The following is a 24,606-nucleotide window of genomic DNA, read 5'->3' on the forward strand; positions in this document are numbered from 1 at the left end:
AGTGGACAAAGTGCATGAACAGACACTTCTCAATAAAAGATATACATGTGACCAACAATCATGAAAAAAGAAAAACTCAACATCACTGATCGTTAGATAAATGCAAATGGAAACCACAATGAGATCCCATCTCACACCAGTCAGAATGACCATTATTAAAAAGTCAAAAAATGACAGATTCTGGTGAAGTTATAGAGAAAAAGGAGCATTTAAATACTGTTGGTGGGAGTTCAAATTAGTTCAGCTATTGTGGAAAACAGTGTGGCAATTCCTCAAAGACCTAAAGATAGAAATACCACTCCGCCTAGCAATCCCATTGCTGGATATGTACCCACAGGAATACAAGTCCTTCTTTTATGAAGACACTTGCTCATGTATGTTCATTGCAGCACTATTTACAATAGCAAAGACGTGGAATCAACCTAAATGCCCATCCATCATTGACTAAAGAAAATGTGGTACATATACACCATAGAATATTATGCAGACATAAAAAAGAACAAGATCATATCAAGTCCTTTGCAGACACATAGATGAAGTTGGAGACCTTTATCCTTAGCAACATAATGCGGAAACAGAACACCAAATACCATATGTTCTCACTTATAAGTGGGAGTTAAATTATGAGAGCACATGGACACATAGAGGGGAACAGCACACACTGGGGCCTATAAGAGGGTGGGTTGGGAGAAGGAAGAGGATAGGAAAAATAACTAAGAGGTACTATGCTTAATACTTGGGTGATGAAATCATCTGTACAACAATCCCCCATGTCATAATTTTATCTATATAACAAACTTCCATATGTACCCCTGAACTTAAAAGTTAAAAATAAACTTGAAAATAAAAATGAAGAAATATTCCAGTAACTGTAATACATATTTATAAAGTAAATTATTTAGTAAAATAAATTAATTCACTTCATAGTATATTTCATATAATTTATATTATGTTAAATATTATATGCATATTGCAAATACAATAGTTAGACATAAATATTTGTAGGTATATATACACATACATATAAATTATATGATATATATGGAGATACTGAGAGAAAAAGAATTTGAGTAATGCAGACAATTTTTCATCAATTTTTATGTGGTTTATCACTTGGATAACTGTATTACACATGTATTTCATTTTGTGCAGAGGTATATGGTCTTAAATAACATAATTTATCTTATTTTCCTTTAAGAAAAATAGGTGTCAATAATAATATATTTAGCAAGAACATTTTGCCAAATTAAATCTATTCAGTTAATTATAGATGTAGAGTGGTAGTTTGAACATCTGCATTCACTTTTTGCCCTTAAGCACTTCTAATTGGCAAGTGTATATGTATTCACTGAGAAGAGCTTCACTGGTTTAGTAATTTCATTCAGTTATGAGACATTAATTGATTCTCAAGTCTGTATGTTAAACTGTTAACTCATATAGAAAGTGTAATGATATTTAAAAGGGAATGTAGCACTTCCATTTTCTGAGATTCTTAAAGTGGTTAAGGGCAGAAAATAAGACATTAAAATGCAATTTATATTAATACCCTAGTTCCATTGGCCTTTGAGACGGATATAATTACCTCTTTATCACTGAAACAGAATTGGCTAGTCCTTAATGCTTCCAAAGATGGTTTTGTTTAGAAATATATTATATTTTATCTATATTTACCAGTAGCTTATCATTTTTCCCTTTTATTGCAGTAGTTTCATGCTACTGCTATTTAAGAGCAAAATGTAGTACTTTAGAAATCAGAAGCCGGCTGCTGTCATTGGAAATGTGCAAAAGGCTGTGGCGGGTGCTCTCTTTTGAGAAACTTATCCTTTCAATGTAAAAAGCCTTAAGCAAATCTACAAAAGCCAAGGCAGACTGTATAAAAGAGAATTGTGATGCTAGAATTGGCACAATCACACTTAGGACTATTCATGTGGGAACAGCATATGTGACCCAAATGATAAAAGTGAGAATCATGCCAATGATGCATTCTGAAAGTTAAATATGAGAGTAGCTACTTCATCAGTCAGTATTTTTTTTCTGCAAAAATTTACATTTTGTTATATAATGCACTTTGGGGTGCTTAACTATGCATTAAGTAATGAGTAAGAAAATATTTGCTCTTCTAAAGAAAGCAAGAGAAAACACACGTACTTTCCTATCTGAATATATTAGTGCCACTTAATACAAATCAATAGCTGAAGGGTTAAAGTACAGCATAGTCACTCATGTGGTGCCCAGCGGGATGCCTCAGCTCAATCTCCTTTCTACTAAGTCCAAGTCTAGTGGAATATTCATTTTGGCATAAGAAAGAACAGGATTTGTTTTTCATTACAGTCAAAACCAATGAGTGGAAAAACAATTTTACCTTTAGCTTCTCTTCTTTCTCTGAGGCTGTACTAGATACTGATATATATTTGGTAATTTTACATATCTAACCTTTCCATTTGCCAACAAAAATTACACACCTTCACAACAGTTTCGGGTTTCTTATGTGAGCATAAATCAGCTTTTGAAGATTATGGGTTGTACACAAAAAGTCATCTATATAATGTCAGTTTTGTAAGGAAATTTACGTATTACACCCAAACCCTTGAAGTACAGCAGTCTAAAACATGACATAAAAAATATGATGGTATATATTTTAATATATTTCATTATAAAATGCAATGAAATGAAATATATTTTTCCATGATATTTATCTTCAGTGATAATTTGTCTGATTTTTTACAAACAAATTTGATATTCTAATTATTTTAACAGCTTTATTAGATGTACATTTCATACCACTCAATTTAAGTGTCCAATAGGATACTTTTTAGTATATTCACAGAGTTGTTCAACCACCAACTGCAAAGAAATCTCATAGATATTATAGACACTCCTCATTGCGCCTCAGCCTCCTAATTCCTTGCTTTAGGCTACTAATAGATTTTTTGTCTTTAAAGATTTGCCCACTCTAGACTGTTCATATACATGCAAAACTACAACTTGGGTACTTTTGTGGTTCTCTTTTGACTTAACATAATCACTGCAAGTTTCACCCATGTCTCAGGACTTCATTCATTTTTATTGGTCAATGTTATTCTATTGTACTACTTTTTATTTCTCTACTTGTCTGTTGAAAGATATTTGGATTGTCCCCACATTTTGGCTATTACAAATAATACTGGTATGGACATTTACATACAAGTTTTTTTGGTATATGTTGGCTTTCTTTTATCTTGTATGTTTTCATTTTCCAGACTATATATCTAGCAGTGAAATTGTTTGATCTTATGGTAACTTTATGTTTGATTCTTTTTGAGAAACTAATGAAATATTTTCCAAAGTGGTTGCACCATTTTACATTTTTACCAAGATTGTAAGAGACCTTAAATTTATCCACATCCTCGCAAATGCTTGTTACATATTATTTATTATGGCCTTTCTAGTGGAGGTGGAATATTATTTTGTCATGGGTTTGATTTGCATTTTGATGTTGGCTGATGTTGTCAAGCATATTATCATCTGCTTATTGCTCAGTTGTATATCTTCTTTGCAGAAATTTTATTCAAATTCTTTGGCTATTTTTCAGTTGGGTTGTTTGTCTTTTTGATTGAATCGTAAGAGTTCTTTATTTATTCTGGACATAATTCCTGCATCAGTTATACGATTTTCAAATATATTCTCTCATTTTATTTATGGTCTCTTTTGTACTTTCTTGAGGCATCCTTTAAAGCTCAAGGGTTTTAAAGCTCAAGGGTTTCTTTTTGTTTGTTTTTTGTTTCTTTGTTTGTTTATTTGTTTGCTTGTCTTTGAGATGAAGTTTCACTCTTGTCTCCCAGGCTGGAATGCAGTGGTGCGATGTCAGTTCACTGCAACCTCCACCTCCTGGGTTCAAGCGATTCTGCTGCCTCAGCCTCCTAAGTAGCTGGGATTACAAGCACCTGCAACCACGCCTGGCTAATTTTTGTATTTTTGGTAGAGGCGGGGTTTTGCTGTATTGGCCAGGCTGTTCTCAAACTCCGGACCTCAGGTGATCCACCCACCTCTGCTTCCCAAGCTACTGGGATTACAGGCATGAGCCACCGCACCCAGCCTAAAGTTCAAGTTTTTAAATTTAATGAAGTCCAGTTTATTTATTTTTCTTTGGTAAATTGAGATTTTGATATCTAAGATTTTGCCAAAATTAAGATTTCAATGATTTAATCTTACGTTGTCTTCTAAGATGTTTACAAATACAACTTTTACATGTAGGTCTATGATTCCTTTTGAGTTTATGTCTGTTTATTGTGTTAAGGAGTCTGACTTCATTCTTTTGCCTGTGGATATCCAATTGTATCAATATCGATAGTTGAAAATACTATTCTTTCCCCCATTGAATTGTCCTAGAAGTCTTATCAAAAATAAATTGATCACAAATATAAGGGCATATTTAAGGAATTCTAACTTCATTCCATTGACCAATTTTTCTATTCTCTTGCAAGGGTTACACTGTATTGATTGGTACTATCTCACAGTGATGGAATCCTCCACTCTTATTCTTTGTCAAGTCTGTTTAGATTATTCTGTGTCTTATTTCATTGCATATGAACTTTAGGATCAACATATCAATTTTTTGGGGAAAAAAAGCACATGGAATTTTGACAAATTAGCATAGAATCTCTAAATAAGTTTCAAATGCAGTGACATATTATCAATATCAAGTATTATGAACCTAGGATTATTTCTCCCATTTATTTATGTTGTCTTTAGTTACTTTCAACAATGTTTCGTAGTTTTCAGAGTACAAGTCTTGCACTTCTTTTCTTAAATATATTCTTAGGTATTTTATTGTTTCTTAAGTTATTAAAATTATTTCCTTAATTTTATTTTTTGGTTTGTTCACTGCTAGTTTATAGAAGTGCAATTGAATTTTGTATATTGATGACAGTGTTTTTAGCAGTGTTTTATTTGTCTCTTTCTCTGATCTCTCTGTTAAACCCCCTGCTTCTGTTGATTTTATGCCCAGCTATTAGGCTCCACTAGTTTTTGGTGGATTACTATTCAGTTACAGAGAATTCTGCTTTTATGAACTGCCTCTACCCTGCAAGGACCTCAGTGCTACTGCTTGGGAAATGGATGTGAGGACAGCAACCTGCTTCTCTTGGGGTGACATCCCTCCTTTAAAAGCAGAGATCTGGGCAGTTTGATAGTTCCTGGTTTTGTTTGTTTGTATGTTTTCTTTTCTGGTTGTGGAAATTCTGACTTATAAGCTGGGTGTGAGTGATTAGGCGATTTGGACCCAGTAATTTCAGCTTGCAGTGCCTCAGTTAGAGCTTCCACCCTCTAAGTGGGTGTTGATTGAGAAAAGAGCACCTTAGAACAGTTGACTACTCTTGCCTGAAATAGCCTTCATAAAAAGGGGGGATTGATTAGAAATGCTGGTGGTCTGCCACTCTGGGAGTAGCCTTAGACTGGAAAGTTGAGTGATAAAGATCCCCTTCATCTTGGTTGGACCTGCCTGGAATATAGCTTCTGACACACAGCGCCTGTTTGGGGGTGAGGAAGAAGATAGTTTGGTTCCAATGCCACCGATTTTCATTGTTCTTACAGAGATTTAGTAGATTTTCCTGGGTAAATGTTTCTACATTTGCTATATATTCTAAGGTCAATTTCCAAAATGTTAAATCGTCACTTAAAATAGTTTTTACATTATGTTTGTTTTCCTGAGAGTGTCCACAGAGCTCCTCATATCTCCATTTGGAAGTACTCTCTTCACTAATTTGTTTTTGAAGAATTTCCCACATGTAAAATCCTAGCTCTCACCTTTCAACTGCTGCAACCTCAAGCTCAGCCTTCGTTTGAAGAGGAATGAACATTAAATAAGCAAGAATATATTAATATTTAAGGTAAATGTAGATTGGAAGTTGTTGCTAAAAATATTTTCCTTCCATCAGCCTTTTTCTAGTCCTTTTTAAAAGAGCAGCTAGCATTCTTTTTTTTTTTTTTTTTTTTTTTTTTTTTTTTTTTTTTTGAGACGGAGTCTCGCTCTGTCGCCCAGGCTGGAGTGCAGTGGCCGGATCTCAGCTCACTGCAAGCTCCGCCTCCCGGGTTCACGCCATTCTCCGGCCTCAGCCTCCCGAGTAGCTGGGACTACAGGCGCCCGCCACCTCGCCCGGCTAGTTTTTTGTATTTCTTAATAGAGACGGGGTTTCACCGTGTTAGCCAGGATGGTCTCGATCTCCTGACCTCGTGATCCGCCCGTCTCGGCCTCCCAAAGTGCTGGGATTACAGGCTTGAGCCACCGCTCCCGGCCAAGAGCAGCTAGTATTCTAACAGCCTTCTCCCCAGTTTTCAGCCATCCCTCATGTTGTCTCGGTTGGAATTGTGAATTTTCTTCTTATTCCAAATAGAGATTTTAATCATAGATTATTTTAAATTATAGTTGTAAATGAGAAAAATGGGCTCACTGAGTTAATGACACAACATAATTCTCTGTCATAGATTTATTTTTATTGATCACTTAGTATGTTAGTTTTTTCTATATACTCACATTTGTTCTTAGCCTGAGAGAGTTAGTCTCACATGAATAGAAATGATAATTCTCTGTTTAACTCATATGAATATATATCCTAATAAATTAAATGTTAGTATACCATTTATAAAAATTCAACTTTTTGTAATTCATATCCTCAATTATGAGTTCTTTACTGAAGAAATTTTCCATGAAGTGATAATTTTTAAAATTCAGTACAAGTTTTACTTTCTCAAAAAGTCTTTTGTAGTTGTTTGACAGGATATAGTAGCTATCTCTGTGAATGGAAAACCAGTATTTGATAGACTTACTGCTATTTTAATAACTTGGAGGGCAAATGACTAGCAGATCAAACCAAAAGTGCCTTAATTCTCCATGTTACAATGATACTATTAAGAATGGCTTTAAAGTTCAATTCCCTCATTTAAAAATCTGGAGCATCCTTAATGATCCAGAAGCTCTTAAAACCACAAGCCAGAACTGAAATTCTGACTTATGTGTGATACACCCAGAGGTGTCACTTGATGAAGTCATTTATCTACTTAATTGGTCAAAAACTATGCATGTTTTCATTCTAATGTAAGGAATTTCCATTTAAACCAAGACTTCCCTTCTCTTACCATATTTTAGCAGAACAAAGAAATGTTCTTTGTGGTAGTATTGGATTCTTATTTGTAGTTTAACTCATCTGTCTCTCTGACAATATTAATGGAGGCATGTCATTAATTTTACCTTCATTTTTTCAGGTAATCAGTCATCTCTCTGTTGTTTCTTAGCCACAGACTGCAAGATAACCCTGGACAGCAATAATAAAAACTAATAAGGATTAATAAGGACCTAATTAGAGCAAAGTTAGTCCTACTTCTCTCAAGGTTTCCCCTAAACTTCCCTAAGCAGTATCCTTGTCTTCCTTTCACTCAGATTCTTGAAGCTAGTTGCTGTAAAACTAATATTTTAATCTGCTCCATAGCATTAGTTCTTCATATTTAATTATTTTCTTCTACTTCTCTCCTGAGTCAAAAGGAAAATATGTTGTTGTGTCAGCTTCTATTTTTGTTATTAATGTACTTCTAAGACTTAATACGTGTCTAATGTGTAATTAGAATTACAAATGTTTTGTATATGTCTGCTTCTCTCCAGTCTTTAGAAATAAGTATATTTGGCAAGAATAATCTTTTTTAAAATTTCTTTTTCTCTCATAATCTTTAGTTGCAGCTAGATTCTTGGTTCATCTGGGTTCATTACCATAATATTTTTTTGATAAACAAGAAGGAATAATGGCTAAAGTTATTACTACAAGCTACTTGTATTCAATTTCTAACTCTATCTTTTACTAACTTTGTGACCATGGGCACAGATAATTAATCAATCTGTACTCCTGTTTTTCTGTCTAGAATTGGGTATTATGATACCACCTATCTCATAGGATTATTAGAAGAAACAAATAGGCCACATATGTGGTACATATAAAGCATGTGTATGCCTTACACGTTGCAAACAGTCGATAATATGTTTATGGTTATTCTTCAGTTTTAACCATTTCATTTCCATAGTTCATTCTCTTGGCTTATTACCTTGCCCCTGGGAGTTTCCTTTACTGTAAAACAAAATCTTCATAGAAACCTGATTTTTCCTTTAATTTTTGTGTATTTATGCTTTTCTTTATTGCCAAAATTTGAGAAAAATATTCTGTTTCCACTACTTGGAAGCTCTTAATTTCTTGTTTCTACTGCTTGTTCCTCAGTGGACAAATGACTTTCTATATTCCTTCCTACTTAAATTCTCCAACAGTTGACATAATTGATCACATTTTTTTTTCTTAACATGGCCACATTCTTTAAATTATGTGCTAGAGCATATTAAAAACTATCTTAATTTCTCAGATCACACCATCTTCATTGTCTTTACTACAACAATTAAAATTGTTTAAATAATTGATATTATTATTAATAATTTATATGCTAAGAACTTTCCTATTTAATAGGGTAAGAGGGTCCCAGATAAATATCTTATTTCCTTCAAAGTTTATGGAATATTATGATAAAACAGAATGAGGAACTATGATGGAGAAGGCAGGCTACTTTATGGCGGATAGTAGGGAATTGGTTTGCTGAGACATAGCCGATATCAGCAGTTCTAGGAGAAGCAAGTTATGTGTTGGGAGAGAATAACTTCTAGTAGGTAAAATATCATAACCAAAGCACTGATCAAAAGATAACCTGTTGGAGGGCGTTGTGATGTGTTGCTCTGAAAAGAAAATAGTATAAGTTTAGTTAACTAGGTAGAAAGAAGATTTTTTTGAAGACAGTTTGGAATTGGTGAAATGTCAATAATTGTGATAGGGATTATACATGTGATATTTGTATTTCTTACAATATTAAATTACAAGGTGTTTTTAAACCCAGTTTACAAATAAAAATATGAGAAACTATACAATAAAATAGAATATGAATTACCTGTCATCTTTTGGTTAGTAGCTTCTAACAACATCTGTTTATTTAATATCTATTACATGGCAAGATAATAACGTGCATTTATTTATTTAATATCTATTACATGGTAAGAGTTATGCTGGGAGTCAACTTGTGCTATTTAATTCAGTCTTCATAAAATACCTTTAATTTAATAATCGAGTGAGTTTGTATACACATATGCTATGAGCGTAAACATTTTGTTTCAAAGTCAACAACATGTAAGAAAAGTTTAAGGTTGACTTTAATATCTCCAACTCAACATGTTATATAGATTTGAACACAACTTCAGGAGAGCAATGTGTGCTAGAGTATAAATAAGAGCCATACTTTGAGTCTAGAGATAAAAGCTGGCTGAGGATATTCTAGAAAATAACAGTCTTCCAAGAGGGAGGCTTTCCAGAAGAAAAGTGGAAGGTGGTAAGATAATACTGTAAGAGATTTTCAAAACAGGGGATTGTCCTAGCATATGAGAAGTAAACCTTCATTGTCCAGGACGAATTCCCTCCATGGTTACCTTAAGCAAGGGAATTAGCCTCCTCAGTGTTTCATGAAGTGAGCTTTAGCTTAAGGAAACTAAACCTGGTAAACTCCTAGGCAGAATATCAGGGCTGGGAGACATTGGGCTACTGTACGTCTGCAACCTCAGGACTTAGATCTCAGAGTTTGCTCATGCCAGGAGAAGAATTAATGTTGTATCAAGAGAAAAATATAGATGTGGCCAAATGTGAATGAAGAGTAAGCATCACCCGTTTTATGTTTTTTTAATCATCAAGCTTGGACTCCAAGAGGAGCAGCTGATTACTTCTCAATCATGTATGTCTTTTTTAAAATTTTGTTTTAAGTTCAAAGGTACAAGTGCAGGTTTGTTACATAGGCAATCTTGTGTTATGAGGGATTGTTGTACAGGCTATTTCAGCACACAGGTATCAAGCCTAATACTCAATAGTAATTTTTCCTGATCCTTTCCCTCCTCCCATCTTCCACACTCTGAAAGGCCCCAGTGTGTGTTGTTACCCTCTATGTATCCATGTGTCATCATTTAGCTCCCACTTATAAAGTGAGAATATGTGGTATTTGATTTTCTACTTCTGTGTTAGTTTGCTAAGGATAATGGCCCCTTGTTCCATTCATGTCCTAATACTCCACCACCAAATTATGGCTCTCTGAGCTCAATATCCGACCTACATTGCCATAGAATTTGTTGAGAATTTGGAAAACCTAGATACCTATAACTGCATATGTCTCAATGGGTTTTCCATGAAGTCTTTTACCCAGAAGACTCATTTTCGACTACCTCGTCACTGTTCCTCATTTCACAGTAATTGTTGCATCAAGCAGGAATGGTGTGACAACTGTTGTGGTATAAAGCAAACCAAAAAATAAAAGATCAGAAAGTCACTATGGGAAATTAAAAATGTCCTCCTATGTCTACCTGTCCACCTAGTCTTCAATGACTTAAATGCTATACAACAAATGTCTACAGAAACTGGATCCTTGAAGCCCCAAAGAACTCAAGTGGTGGGTACTCTGAAAAGGATGTCATCAGTGATTAGATTGCAAGCATAGACATCACGTTGTTGTTAGTGGCTGTAGAAAGTTATATCCAAACACAAATAGATACCACTAAAGAGAAAACTAAACCCGTATTCCTGATAAGATTATGATGAGAAAAACATGATTGGTGGAATATACCCCTGGATGATATATTGGTTTGAAAAGAATATTGGATGACTTATCCTATCGGGTGCAAACAAGCAGGTTCTTCTTTGATACTCCTCTTCAACAAGGACAGCCAGTCTGAGACAGCATAGGTTATTCCAAAGCAGCCCCTTTAAAATCAAAGCAAAGAGCAGGGAGGCATAACTGTGTGAATCCCAAAATGATTTACATTGTATAGACGATCCACCCAAAAAGATAAAGGAAGTCAAGAGAATTGCTGAGAAAGCATCTCTAAATGGGCTACCTTTTGGAAAGACATGTCATTAGTATACTTTTTAATTTAGGGGCTAAATGTGATAAAATTGATAGTCTTGAAACAAATAGTAGGATATGAGAAGTTCTCACAATAGGTGAAAGGATGGGTAACTGAAAAAATGATATAGCAAATAAAATACTATAACATTAGGGAATGACATTAATCATTTACAAAATGAAAATGAAGATTATCCTAAAATTTCACAGTATAGTTTATTAATATAATCGATGTGATGGGCTGATCCATTAGTTGTCTTTAGTTTACAGTCCCTGGATGCTGAGATGGATGCATTAGTTATCCATCTAACTGAACACTCCCTTCATCTCCACTCCCACTCCAATACATAATTCAAATATTAGAGGACAACCCTGAATACTACTGGGATACACAAGCACGATCATTGGACAACAGAATGTTGTTTGTGGCACAGGCCAAACATCATAGCATTGAATCCAGTGGATATTCAACATTCCTTATGTCACATAGGGTAGGGAGAAAATAAAATTCTGAAATGCATGACTCGAAAACAAATTGTGCCAGTCTATCACTCACTCACTTCCTATTAACAGTCTGGCTAGATCAGTTGCATAATGCTAAACATATCCCAAAGACAACTGCCCTCACAAGGGTTCATTTCTTCTTAGCTTTCTCTTTTCTCGGAATTCAGGTGACACTGTGGTGTCCAGAGTGGTACAGTTAAAGTGTTTGGGACCAAACTTATACTTTTATATATCCTTTCATTCACTTTATTTTATTCCTCCAGCAAGACCTAAACATGATCAGGAAGCCTGATGTGTAGCCTGAACCAAGAAAGAGTGCTTACCCCGCTGGAGAAATGCTACTGTTTGGTTGGTGTTTAGTTTTCAGTTATGTTGGAAGGTGTACATTGTCATTATCCTGCCCTATGTGACCCTTCACTTCAGGATCAAAAACCTAGGTATATGGTCACTCTGCTGGCATGTGCATTCTTATATATGTGCAGATGGGAACAAATCACCTGGCATAAGACTATATTGAATGCAAGATGCTGTTGGCCATCAGGAAAAAACCTAGGTCTTTCCCAAGGTGATTAACCAGGGCATATGTTAGACACAACGACAATTCTAAAGAAGGTGCCTTTCATCTGCCAGAAAATTTTTAAAAAAGGATAAAAAATACCAGAAAGTACCAAAGGCAGGATAAAGGTTGTATGCTAGAGGTCACACACTTGGATATCTTCAAGAATCTTGTATTATAGATTGTCCTAAATTTGATACAATTCTTAAGACAGTGACTGCATCTGCTAGCCTGTTGAGATTCTGGGTGTCCCAGTATGTAGCAAAAATGGAGCTTTCAGCCATGCCAGTTTCTGCCAATGATACAACTCTTTCTACCAACCAGTACCTGCCAATAAAATAGACTGCTAATGGTGGATTGGGTTGCACGATCCAAGTTTGAGAAAAATATTCGGACTGATTCTTTTTCCCCCTCCAATATAACAAATTCCTCAGACATTGGAAGATGCTGGAGAAGTCTGAATTTGGTCCTAATCAGCCTTTTCTTGATCCTCGTCATAATCCATGTTGTGCTGTTATAGCAACAACAACAACAAAAGAGACAAACTGGGTAATTTATAAATAATAGAAATTTATTTTCTCACAATTCTGGAGGCTGGGAAGTCCAAAGTCAAGGTGCTGGTAGGTTTATTTGTCAGGTAAGTTCCAGTGTCTGCTTCGAAGATGGGACTTTGAATGCGGCGTTATTCAAAGGGGAGAAATACTATGTCCTCACATGGCAGAAGATGGAAGAGCCAAAAAGGGTGAATTCACTCCATTAAACCTTTTTATAAGGGCACCTATTCCCATTCATGAGGGAGGACATCTTATAACCTAAGCACCTCTTAAAGGCCCCACTCTTTAATAATATTACATTGGCAACACTTGGATTTTGAAGGGGACACATTCAAACCATAGTACCTATTCTGCAACAATACATTGTTTAGTTCCATACAGCACTTAGGTCTGTCATGATGATATATGAAACTTTCTGAACTGAACTACCTGCTCTCCTGAACTCTTCTGTCTATGAAGACAAACAGACTTTATTTGTTTATATTGACTAAATATGGCCTGTACCCCAATTTGGGCACCTGGATATTTCAAGATTTTAAAGACTTCCTTCCAGGACCTCATATTTATATGCTGGCTAAGACTAAAGAGTGATTTTCCTGGGATGGGAAAAGGCCATTGGAGACTGTATTTTATAACTACAGACATGATCCCTTTCCTGGGTGGGCATAATTGACCTGATGACCATAATATTTGTCAGCTACAAAAGGCTAAATAGCCACTGTTTTCAAGCAAAATTTTGTGACTCAGCATATTAACTTGCTTTCCTTGGCAATAATACGAGACAATAAAATCACCCTTAGCTATTTGTTAGCCCCGAAGCAGGAATTTGCATTGAGCAACTCATCATGTCATGCACAGGTTAAAACAGAGTGGCCAAATAGAAAAGTCTATCTCCTGTACGTGGAAACAGGCAGAAAATTCTCTTAAGCACCTTGATCAGTACCTTAACATCTCATTGCTGGGTTAATCAGGGCTCCTTTAAAAAAGAACTTCAGGCATTACCCACAGGCTTCTTTTCATATTAATTATTCTTATTATCCTCTACTGTGTCATTCAGCAAGATCAGCAACTATCCTCACAACCCCTTAGGATTTAGATGATATGATTGCCCATTAGGAAGCTACCTTTTATTAAGGATGATGAACTAAAAGATAAGGGTTAACTTATTCAAGTCTGACTTCTACAGGTTAGCCACTCAGTCATCGAGATGGCCAGGGCTCCCTACAGAGGCTTGTGTAATCATGGTATCACCAAAATCTTAAGGTAACTCACCTGGGAAGGCAGAGTATAGTCGGAAGTTACTAGACCTCTATGGCATGCTGCTACCATGACCTAGTTTCATAACCACAAAACCAATCATAGTAAGAGATGATCTAGTGTACTCCTAACATATGAACTCAGGAGTGCAGAGATGTGCATCGTCTTTCTACCACATCATATTTCTGTAACCACAGATGTGATCTCTAGCCCATTGCATGCTTTTGAGAGAGAGAGAGTTGCAATTCTTCTCCAATTGTGAAGTTTATAAGCATGCAGCCTAAAGACCATGTTTCATTTCCATAAGTCTAGCTCTATTGGTGTATTAGTCCATTTTCATACTGCTGATAAAGACATACCTGAGACTCAAAAGAGCCTCCACATGGCTAGGGAGGCCTCAGAATCATAGTGGGAGGTGCAAGGCACTTCTTAGAAACCTCTGATAAATCCATCAGAGCTTGTGAGGTTTATTCATTGTCACAAGAATAGCACAGGAAAAGCCCAGCCCCCATGATTCAATCACCTCACCCGGGTCCCTCCCACAACACGTGGGAATTCTGGGACATACAATTCAAGTTGAGATTTAGGTGGAGACACAGCCAAACCATTTCATTCCACCCATGGCCCCTTCAAATCTCATCTTCTCATATTTCAAAACAAATTATGCCTTCCCAACTGTCCCCCAAAGACTTAACTCATTTCAGCATTAACCCGAAAGTCCACAGTCTAAAGTCTCATCTGAGACAAGCCAAGTCCATTCTGCCTATGAGCCTGTAAAAAGTAACAAACTAGTTACTTCCTAGATACAATGAGGGTACAGGTATTAGGTAAATACAGCCATTCCAAATGGGAGAAATTGGCCAAAACAAAAGGGCTAAAGGGCCCATGCAAGTCCGAAATCCAGTGGGGCAGTCAAATTTTAAAGCTCCAAAATGATCTCCTTTGACTCCATATCTCACATACAGGTCACGCTGGTGCAAAAGATGGGTTTCCATGGTCTTAGGCAACTCCGCCTTTGTGGCTTTGAGGGGTACAGCCTCCTTTCTTGTTGCTTTCATGGGCTGTCATTGATGTCAGTGGCTTTTCCAGGAGCGTGGTGCAAGCTGTCGGTGGATCTACTATTCTGTGGTCTGAAGGACGATGGCCCTTTTCTCACAGCTCCACTAGGCAGTGTCCCAATAGGGACTCTGTTTGTGCGGTCCCACCCCATTTCCCTTCTGCACTGCCCTAAAAGAGGTTCTCCATGAGGACCTCAGGGTCTCCATGAGGACCCTGCAGTAAACTTTGCCTGGGCATCGAGGGCATTTCCATACATCTTCTGAAATCTAGGCAGAGGTTCCCAAACCTCAGTTTTGACCTCTGTGCACTTGCAAGCTCAACACCGTGTGGAAGCTGCCAAAGCTTGGGGCTTTCACCCTCTGCCATAGCCCAAGCTGCATGTTGGCCCATTTCAGCCATGGCTAGAGCAGCTGGGATACAGGGCACCAAGTCCCTAGACTGCACACAGAGCGGGGACCCTGGGCCCAGTCCACAAAACCACTTTTTCCTCCTAGGCCTCTGGGCTGTGATGGAAGTTGCTGCCATGGGTCTCTAACATGGCCTGGAGACGTTTTCCTCAAGGTCTTGGGATTAACATTAGGCTCCTTGCTACTTATGCAAATTCTTGCATTCAGCTTGAATTTCTTTCCAGAAAATTAGTTTTTATTGTATGTCATATAGTAAGGCTGCAAATTTTCCCAACTCTTATGCTCTATTTTTCTTATAAGACTGAATGCCTTTAATAGCACCAAGGTCATACCTTGAATGCTTTGCTGCTTAGAAATTTCTTCTGCCAGATACCCTAAATTATCTCTCTCAAGTTCAAAGTTCCACAAATCTCTGGGTCAGGGGCAAAATACTACTAGCTTCTTTGCTAACACATAACAAGAGTCACCTTTGCTCCAGTTCCCAACAAGTTCCTCATCTCCATTTGAGATGCTCTCCCCGCTCAGCCTGGACCTTATTTTTCATATTGCTGTCATCATTTTGGGCAAAGCCATTCAACAAGTCTCTAGGAAGTTCCAAACTTTTCCATATTTTCCTGACTTCTTCTGAGCCCTCCAAACTGTTCCAACCTCTGTTTGTTACCCAGTTCCAAAGTTGCTTCCACATTTTTCAGGTATCTTTTCAGCAGTGCTCCACTGAACTGGTACCAGTTTACTGTATTAGTCAATTTTTACGCTGCTGATTAAAACATACCCAAGACTGGAAAGAAAAAGAGATTTAATCGGACTGACAATTCCACATGGCTGGGAGGCCTTGGAATCATGACACTTCTTACATGGTGGCAGCAAGAGAAAACAAGGAAGGAGTAAAAGTGGAAACCCCTGATAAACCCATTAGATTTTGTGAGACTTATTCACTGTCACAAGAACAACACGGAAAAGACTGGCCCCCATTATTCAATTATCTCCCTCTGGGTCCCTCCCACAATATGTAGGAATTCTGGGAGATACAATCAAGTTGAGATTTGGGTGGGGACCCAACCAAACCATATCAATTGGGTTCTTTAAATGCTTCAGAAAATAATGGGAAATGGAGAGCTGAGGCACTTGCTGTGACTCAGGCCTCTGTCATTTCCCATCAGAAAATGATTCTCTGGAAAAATGCCTGGATACTTGATCTTAGTTGTTCAACAGAAAGACACACCAAGAAGAAACAAAGACAATAAGACCTAGAGAATAGTGGGGAGGAATGGGGATATCTAAAAGAGAATATAATTGTAATTCACTACTTGACTTTGATTCAAGTAATAATTACATTATCAAAATAATATTAAAACTATTTCTTAATATTATCAGATTGGTGTTAAGGGGGCATAAAATATGATAAAGTGATTTATAGACAGAAATATAAATAGTTGCTACATATGTAAAATATTTCTTAGTTTTATTACTTGTGATGATTGAGTGCCAACTTGATTCTATGGAAGGATGCAAAATATTGTTCCTGGGTGTGTCTGTGACAGTATTGCCAAAAGAGATTACCATTTGGATCAGTGGACTGGGAGAAGCAGACCCACCTTCAGTCTAGGTGGGCACCATTTAATCAGTTGCCAGCATGGCTAGAATAAAACAGGCAGAAGAAGTTGGAATGAGCAGACTTGCTGAGTCTTCTGGCTTTGATCTTTCTCCTCTGCTGTATTTTCCCTGCCCTCGAACAGCAGACTCCAAGTTTTTCAGCTTTTGGACTCTTGGATTTACACCGGTGGTTGCCAGGGGCTCTTAGGCCTGTGGCAGCAAACTGAAGGCTGCACTGTCAACTGCCCTACTATTGAGGTTTTGGGCTTCTTTGCTCCCTACTATTGAGACTGGCTTCTTTGCGTCTCAGCTCGCAGACGGCCTATTGTGGGACTTCACCTTGTGATCATGTGAGTCAATATTCCTTAACAAACTTCCCTCATACATACATCTATCCTATGAGTTTTGTCCCTCCAGAGAAGCCTGACTAATACATTACTAATCAGAGAAACATAGATTAAAATGCAGTAAGATAGCATTTTTAACCTTAAGACTGGAAATCATTTTTTAAAAGGTGTAGTTTGGATCTCTGCAAAAGTGTGAGAAAACTAACACTCCCATAAACTGCTTGTGGAAGTGTTAATTAAGGCAGTCATTTAGGGGCAAAATTACAAAATAAATTTAAAATTGTAAAAGAGAGTATTCCAATATCTCTTTTCGTGTATATACAGCATAGACATATATATATGTGTGTGTGTGTGTGTCTGACTATATATAATGTATGCATACACATATATGATAATGTGTCTAATTATATACATAGTCTGAAAGAATAATGCTATTGTCTCTTACTATTATTGTGGACTTGTACTTACCTTATTTAAACTTTATGAATTTTTGCTATGACTGTTTTATTCATACTCCATTTTCTAATGTGTCATTCACTTATCCTTCCTCCTTAATTTCTTCTGCCCTTAATTGTGTATGACCTGTGTTTTCTGGTCTACCTCTGATTTATTTTTTTCAAATTTTCTGTGATATTATTTCATTTATTTTAAATTGATACCTGTTACATTCAACTTAAGAATATCGTATTTTATTTGGTGTGTAAGCTGTCTCAAAGTTATTGCATTCACCAATACATTTTTGACATATTCATACTATTTTTTAAATCTTTTTCTCTATGATGATTTACTGCTATTTACTTTGCCCTTCCTGTCATTTGTGGGATTAGTCATGTTTTCTTTGACCTATTTTTCTTCTTCTATTATTTTAGAAGATATGCATATTATTTCTATCATTTTAGTAACAACCCTAAAACTTTTAGGTTTTTAATAAGTTATTAAAGCTAGCCAGTACATGTATATTTTAAAACTAAATGGCATAAAATCCTTAGATGGCTTAAAGACCTTCCTCTTGGTTTCCAACATTCAGCTCCCATGTTTCTATCATCATCATCATTTAAGAAACATTTTTCTTCTTATACATTTAGCAAAACATAAATTTAAACACAGAATTATAGTGTTTCTAAGTTTAGATATATTTTTGCTGCTCCATTATTCCTTTCACTTTGAAGTTTCTTTTTACTTGCTGGAATACATTATGTTAGTAAGCACATCGAAATTTTAAACTTGATGAGTCTGAATATGTCATTTTTACCTTCATACTTGAATGTTACTGTAGTCGTAAAAAGTATTATAAGTTTAATATTTTTATTTACATTTTAGACAAGGCTTTGAATTTGTCGAATATGTAGATCTGTTTTGCATCATATTTTCAAATGAGGCCTTTGATATTATATAATTTCTATTTCTATTTCTTTATTTCTCTTCTCTGTTGGGAGTTTGGGATTTGTTTTATTCCTGGTGCTACAATTTTAAAATTTAACAATTTAATTCTAACTCAGTTTTGAAAAGATTCTTATTCTTCTACTTCTATAATTTTTTTAAAGAAATTTGCTTAGCTTACTTTGTATTCATTTGATCTCTATTTTCAATTCTAGAAGTACTGCATCAATTTATTCAATGTTATTAATTCCTTTAAAATATTATCTCCATGGATGCTCTTCATCGTCTTCTTTGGTATGTTTGTGGTATAGATCTTGCGATTTATACTTTTAATCTCTGATAGTGTAAATTTTATTATGATCTTTTCATCTCATTATCTTTTTATGACACATTTTGGGAAAACTGTTGGCATTATATTTCAAGCTTGATAATAGTTTAGTAATTTGCTTTGCATCTTTGTCAATTATAATCACTAACAAACGTACATATTTACGTTCAGTGAAGATATAGTCATCATTTTTTACTTTTAATTCCATCATAGTCTATTTGTGTTTATTTATGTGATAAGGTTTCACTATTCTTAGAAAATAATACTTCTTCATCTCAATACTTATTTATCTAAAGTTACCTCAAACTGTATAATACTTATTTCTTATATGCATATTTTTCTAATTTTGTTTATTTTAAAGATATTATGTCAATTTTTTTTTTAGTTCTGTGTATCTGTGAAACTTCTTCCATATTTAAAATCCTACTTAGAAGAAGAAAAGCCAGTACTTCTACCATTTGAAATTTAGCCTGTTTTTCAAAAGAATGGGGGAGGGATGGTATGTGTCATGAAAGAGCTTTTGGTAGACAGTTTATGAGTTGGTACTTTCCATTCATCTTAGATGTCACCAGTAGCCTGAAGGTGTGCTTCTCTATACCCTAACTGTAGGCTATATTGATCCTCTCTGGAGGCAGATGTTACTGCTGTCACAGAGCCCCTCTGCATCTCTGCATCTGGAAGTGAGGTGTTCTTGTGGTCACATTCAGCGTCTGCAGAAGGCTATCTTGAATGAGATTTGAGTGTAATATTCTTCAATAGGATTATCTCTGGTTCTTATCTTCCTAAAATGTTTCATATGTTCTAGTTTCATTCTGGTGTTGCTCATGTATTTCCACATTTTTAATCTTACTGGTCAATTTTAAGAATCTGGTTCATAAAGGGCAGCGTGTAATGAATGGACAAATTTCTGGTATGTTATAGTAGCCTTAGCAAATGTCATGCAGGTTCATATAAAAAAATGCAATTACAATTGAAATGAGAACCCATTTGATAGTATATTCAGATAACTAGGTGAATAAGACAGATGATGAATCATTTCCTGATTTTAATTATGATATATCTTCAAAAATATATTTACCATCAATTTTCAGGACATTCAAATTCTCATGATTTAAACATTATGTTTTATTTTAGCCCAGTTAATATCTCTGGTAGTAATATTGATTAATTTTGTCGTTACTACATGATCAGAAGGAGCATTTTATTTAACGGTGACTCTGAAGTTGTTTTATGTCATTACGCAGAAATGGTAAATGTATGATGTTAACGGAAGCTGAATTCAACAATGATTTATTATCAATAAACATAATTATAGAGGTAAAATAGTATTATGTGATTTATTTAGGATGTATGACAGATAGCATTAGTTTAAAAGGTGGCTTAATCTTTAATTTCTACATTAAACATAATTTCACTATATAACGCACACGTTTTAATTTATAACATAGCCCAGTTTCAGCATAAATACTGAGTATAGATAGATAATTTTAAATGAAGTGCAGTTTCTTGCAATATGAATTGTTTTACTCCAGTGCTTAGCACGCTTTTTATTGATGATAAAGTAAAAAAAAAAAAAAAAAAAAAAAAAAAAATCTAAAAGGACTTCTGTCAGCAGACAAGTTGGACTAGCTCACTGATGTCAAATGCATAGCAAGGTATACTTGATGCTTGCAGTCTTAAGTCTGAGGATTTCAAGTGCCTGACCTACAAGATAACATGAAAAGTGCAGCCCCAGTGTTAGACAGACTTTCTACAGGTTTGTATTCTTCACAGTTACCACTGAGCTCTCCAGAACTGGAAAGCAGTAAACCTCTATTTTGTGGATACAAGAGGGTAGCATAAATTTCTAAACATAAGAGTACAAGTTCTACTTTCTCTAATGGGAGGAGGAGGAGATTGAGGTGGGAGAAACAGAAAAATTCCTAAGATGTTTCATAGTTTCTAGTTTCAGTTCTCAACACACAAAATTTACAACATTAAAAATTAATATTCAATTGGGCTTCTTGAATGTGGTGTCCTGGTAATTTCCTAGCCTCCACTTATAATAATAAAAGAATTAGAGGGAGACATTTAGAAAATACTCAAGTTTTAAATGTCCAATGACAACATTTGTGTTATAGAGAAAACTCACAATGGACTACACAATTAAATAAATAATAACAAACAAAGATAATGACAAACAACTATTTTATATTCTGGAAACATACATGCACAAACATTTCCTAATTTATACAACTGTGGTTGTTAATGAATCTGATTTTTCCCCCATCAGCTGTTTTGATTGCCTTGTATTAGGCAGTAGAGTGATTCACTTCACAATACTGGGTTTTTCAATGGTTTGTTTTTGTGTTGCTCTTCGTGGTCACTGTCAAAGTGAAATATTTTGATCTTAAGTTGTAGCTTTCAGAAGGATACATATAGATCACATTTGTCTCCTGGGAAAGAAGCCTGTGAAATTAAAAGTAGGCTAACCATAAAAGATGCAAATTTAAAAGCCACTCTGAGGAATCATCTTCTTACTTCTACAAATGCATGCTCTAATATTATATATATATTTTAAAATAAAATAGTTACATTATCTTTTTATTTATATGTGGCCTGATCTTGTGAGTGGTCCTGTGTTTGGTAGTTGTCTCGCCGCCATTATCTGTGGGTATAATCTCTCCAAAAATGGTTTCTCTGGAGTCTTAAATTAATCACTATTGGAATCATCCATTTGTATACTGTAAAGTACACATGAAACAGATACACAGTATACAAAGGGATTCCCTTAACTAAAATGTAATATACTGATAGTTTTCTTTTTAAATTCTCTTGCAAAAACCATTCCATTTGAGACGTACTAAGTTATTGTAATTTTCTTTTGACATATGCAAACAAGATACTATGATCATTTAATTTATAGGAAACTGATTCTTAAGAGATTAGGTGAATTCCAAGGTTCAGAAGAATTCAGGGATAGGCAGGACACACATCATGTTCTTCTGACAGATGGACCAGTAATTCTTTCTTGTGGTACCTGCCCTCTCCTTTTGAATTGCAAGAGTTCACTTGCAAATTTTTCTATCTCGTGAGCATATATTCATTTATCACATCAACCAGCAGCAATATATTAAAGACTGAGGTCATGAGAAAATGAAACACTAAGCAAATATAGCTTTTAATATAGTTTTGGGAGAGAAAGGTTTGGAAGTTTAAGACTATAGTGTTATTGCTATCATTATTATTATTATTATTTGCTTGAGAATTTCAGGGGCACATAAGGCATCTGGAAGCAAAAAGTGTGTACTTTTAAAAAACAAAATGAAAATAAATTACAAAACATTTTAATAATAATATATAATCTATAATATCCTTTTTAAAACAATCAAACTAATGAAGTATTAAAAAGTGATTACAAAAATTGTTAAAGTATAATGAGTAAGACACATTCATATTGTATAAGGTTATGAATTGGTCTAATCCTTTGGGAAATGTATGTATAGATAGGTAATAAAAATGTCAAAAATATCCATATTCTTTGATTTTGAATTAATAACATTACTTGCTTGTTTTTTCCCAAGAAAAGAATAAATATACAACCCTGCCTTTTATAGAACTGTTATTTTATTAAGTGAATTATATTTACAAAATATAAATTTTTATTATTTGTATCAAAATTACCAAATTGGGAATACTCTAATTTTTCCAAAATAGAATAATTCATAATCATTGAATACATATTTTGTAACTATAAAAACACTTTGTTTAAAAAATAATGACAGAGAAATGTTCTCATAATATTAAGTGAAGAGAAGTAATACAAAAAATTACATAGTACACATATATCATATAAAGAAGAGAACAAAAAGAAACAGATAATCACATTAATTTAAAATTTACCAAGGAAACAACTGAAAGAAAATACAGTGAAATGTAAACAATGATATTATCTTGGGAATGAGGATTAAAAAAATCCTCATTTGATTGTTATTCTGAATGCTATTATTTTACAAATTTCGAAAATGACTCTTTACCTTTTATAGGAGATATGAGGAAGATAAGTTTTCCTACACAAATTTCCACTTTCGCTTTTCAGATTTCAGCTTCAGAGATCAATGTTCAGATATTTCATTTCTTCTTCAGTCTTCTTCCCCTACACGGAATAAATACAAACTTGAAACCATGAATTCTATACTGAAGCAAAGGTCCTAAATGTCACTAGGGATGTTGATTTCCTAGGACAGTTTTATTATTATTATTATTTTAAACAATGGCAGTTGTATTTTTAAGGGAATTTGCCTGTCACTGGTTGTCGGAGCATGGAGTGAAGAGTCCTGTGATGTATGTTGGGGGTGCACAGCAATTCTAGCTAAGCAGTTTTATTTTACTCAAATGACATGGTGATGTGATGCAAGAGTAGATCCATGCCCATGATATACTCCCCACTTCAATTACAAAACTCGTTTAAAATCACTTTAAAGTGTCAACTGACACTTTGATGGAATCTAACTGAATCTGTAAATGAATAGACAAAATATTCTGGGGAATACTGAAGTCAATTGGTGAAATTTAAGCTTCATTTAAATTAGTCTCAGAGGTGAGAGTCTTCTCATTTTGTCTATTCTGGAGAGTGATAATGTTGATTACTACATATTTTATAAACCTAAGGCTGACATTCCATGGAAATCTTAAAAGGATGCTGTTAAATGCTATTGGACCCTAAGGACTTAAGGTCATTATCAGCATTTCCTTTAAATTATAATATATGCTGTAATTTATACAAATAAGTGTTAGCAAAAGATAAAACTGTAGATATGATTTTTAGCACATAAATTAATATGAATAAAATTATATTTTAATTTTATAAAAGTGTGTACTTATTCCAAAATAGAAAACTGATTATTTAGATCTGAAGACTTTAGTAGTCTTCACTTTAAATATTAAATTTATGATGAAATCATTATTGGCATGGTGATAGTTTCTGAATTCAGTCTTCTAGTGTAAATAACATTTTCTCTAACCATGACTAGATAATAGTGTCATATATTTCACTAAGACAATCTAATAGACACTTTTAAATGGATTATGAAGAGAAAGGTAAAAATGCAAGTTCCCTCTTGTAGCTTATAAGTAAATGGGTAAAAATATTAAAATCTAAAAGCTCATGTGGTTTATCTATGCTTACAAAATTAAAAATTTTTATCCTTATGATCCATTTAGTTAACTTCATATCTTCAGATTACTTAATTAAGCAAAATTCCTTTTGGGATATTTTTAAAAAATTGTTGTAAGTATAGTAGGTGTATATATTTAGGGGGTATGTGACATGTTTAGATACATGCCTGCAATGTGAAATAAACATATCACAGAGAATGGGGTATCTATGCCCTCAAGCATTTGGGATTAGTTTTTAAGTACATTGAAGATGTACAAGCAGATTACAAAACCAGGGTATTTTGAAACTATCAGAGTGCTAAGGATCCTAAGATCTCATCACAATCCCTTCCTATGAAGAAAGAAATCATGGCTGTTTTCATCCCTGGTAGAATGAAGAAAAAAACGGGCATAAAGAGAAATAAGAAAATATAAGTCGATTTTAATGAACTTTAAATGGTAACATGCATACACAATGTTAAATAAGCCCCTCAGTACTTCCCCACATTTACTGCAGTGATCTTTCTATGCCTGGGGCATGGCCAAC

The sequence above is a fragment of the Macaca mulatta genome, chromosome 1 (genome assembly GCF_049350105.2).
Source record: "Macaca mulatta isolate MMU2019108-1 chromosome 1, T2T-MMU8v2.0, whole genome shotgun sequence".
Taxonomy (NCBI): Eukaryota; Metazoa; Chordata; class Mammalia; order Primates; family Cercopithecidae; genus Macaca; species Macaca mulatta.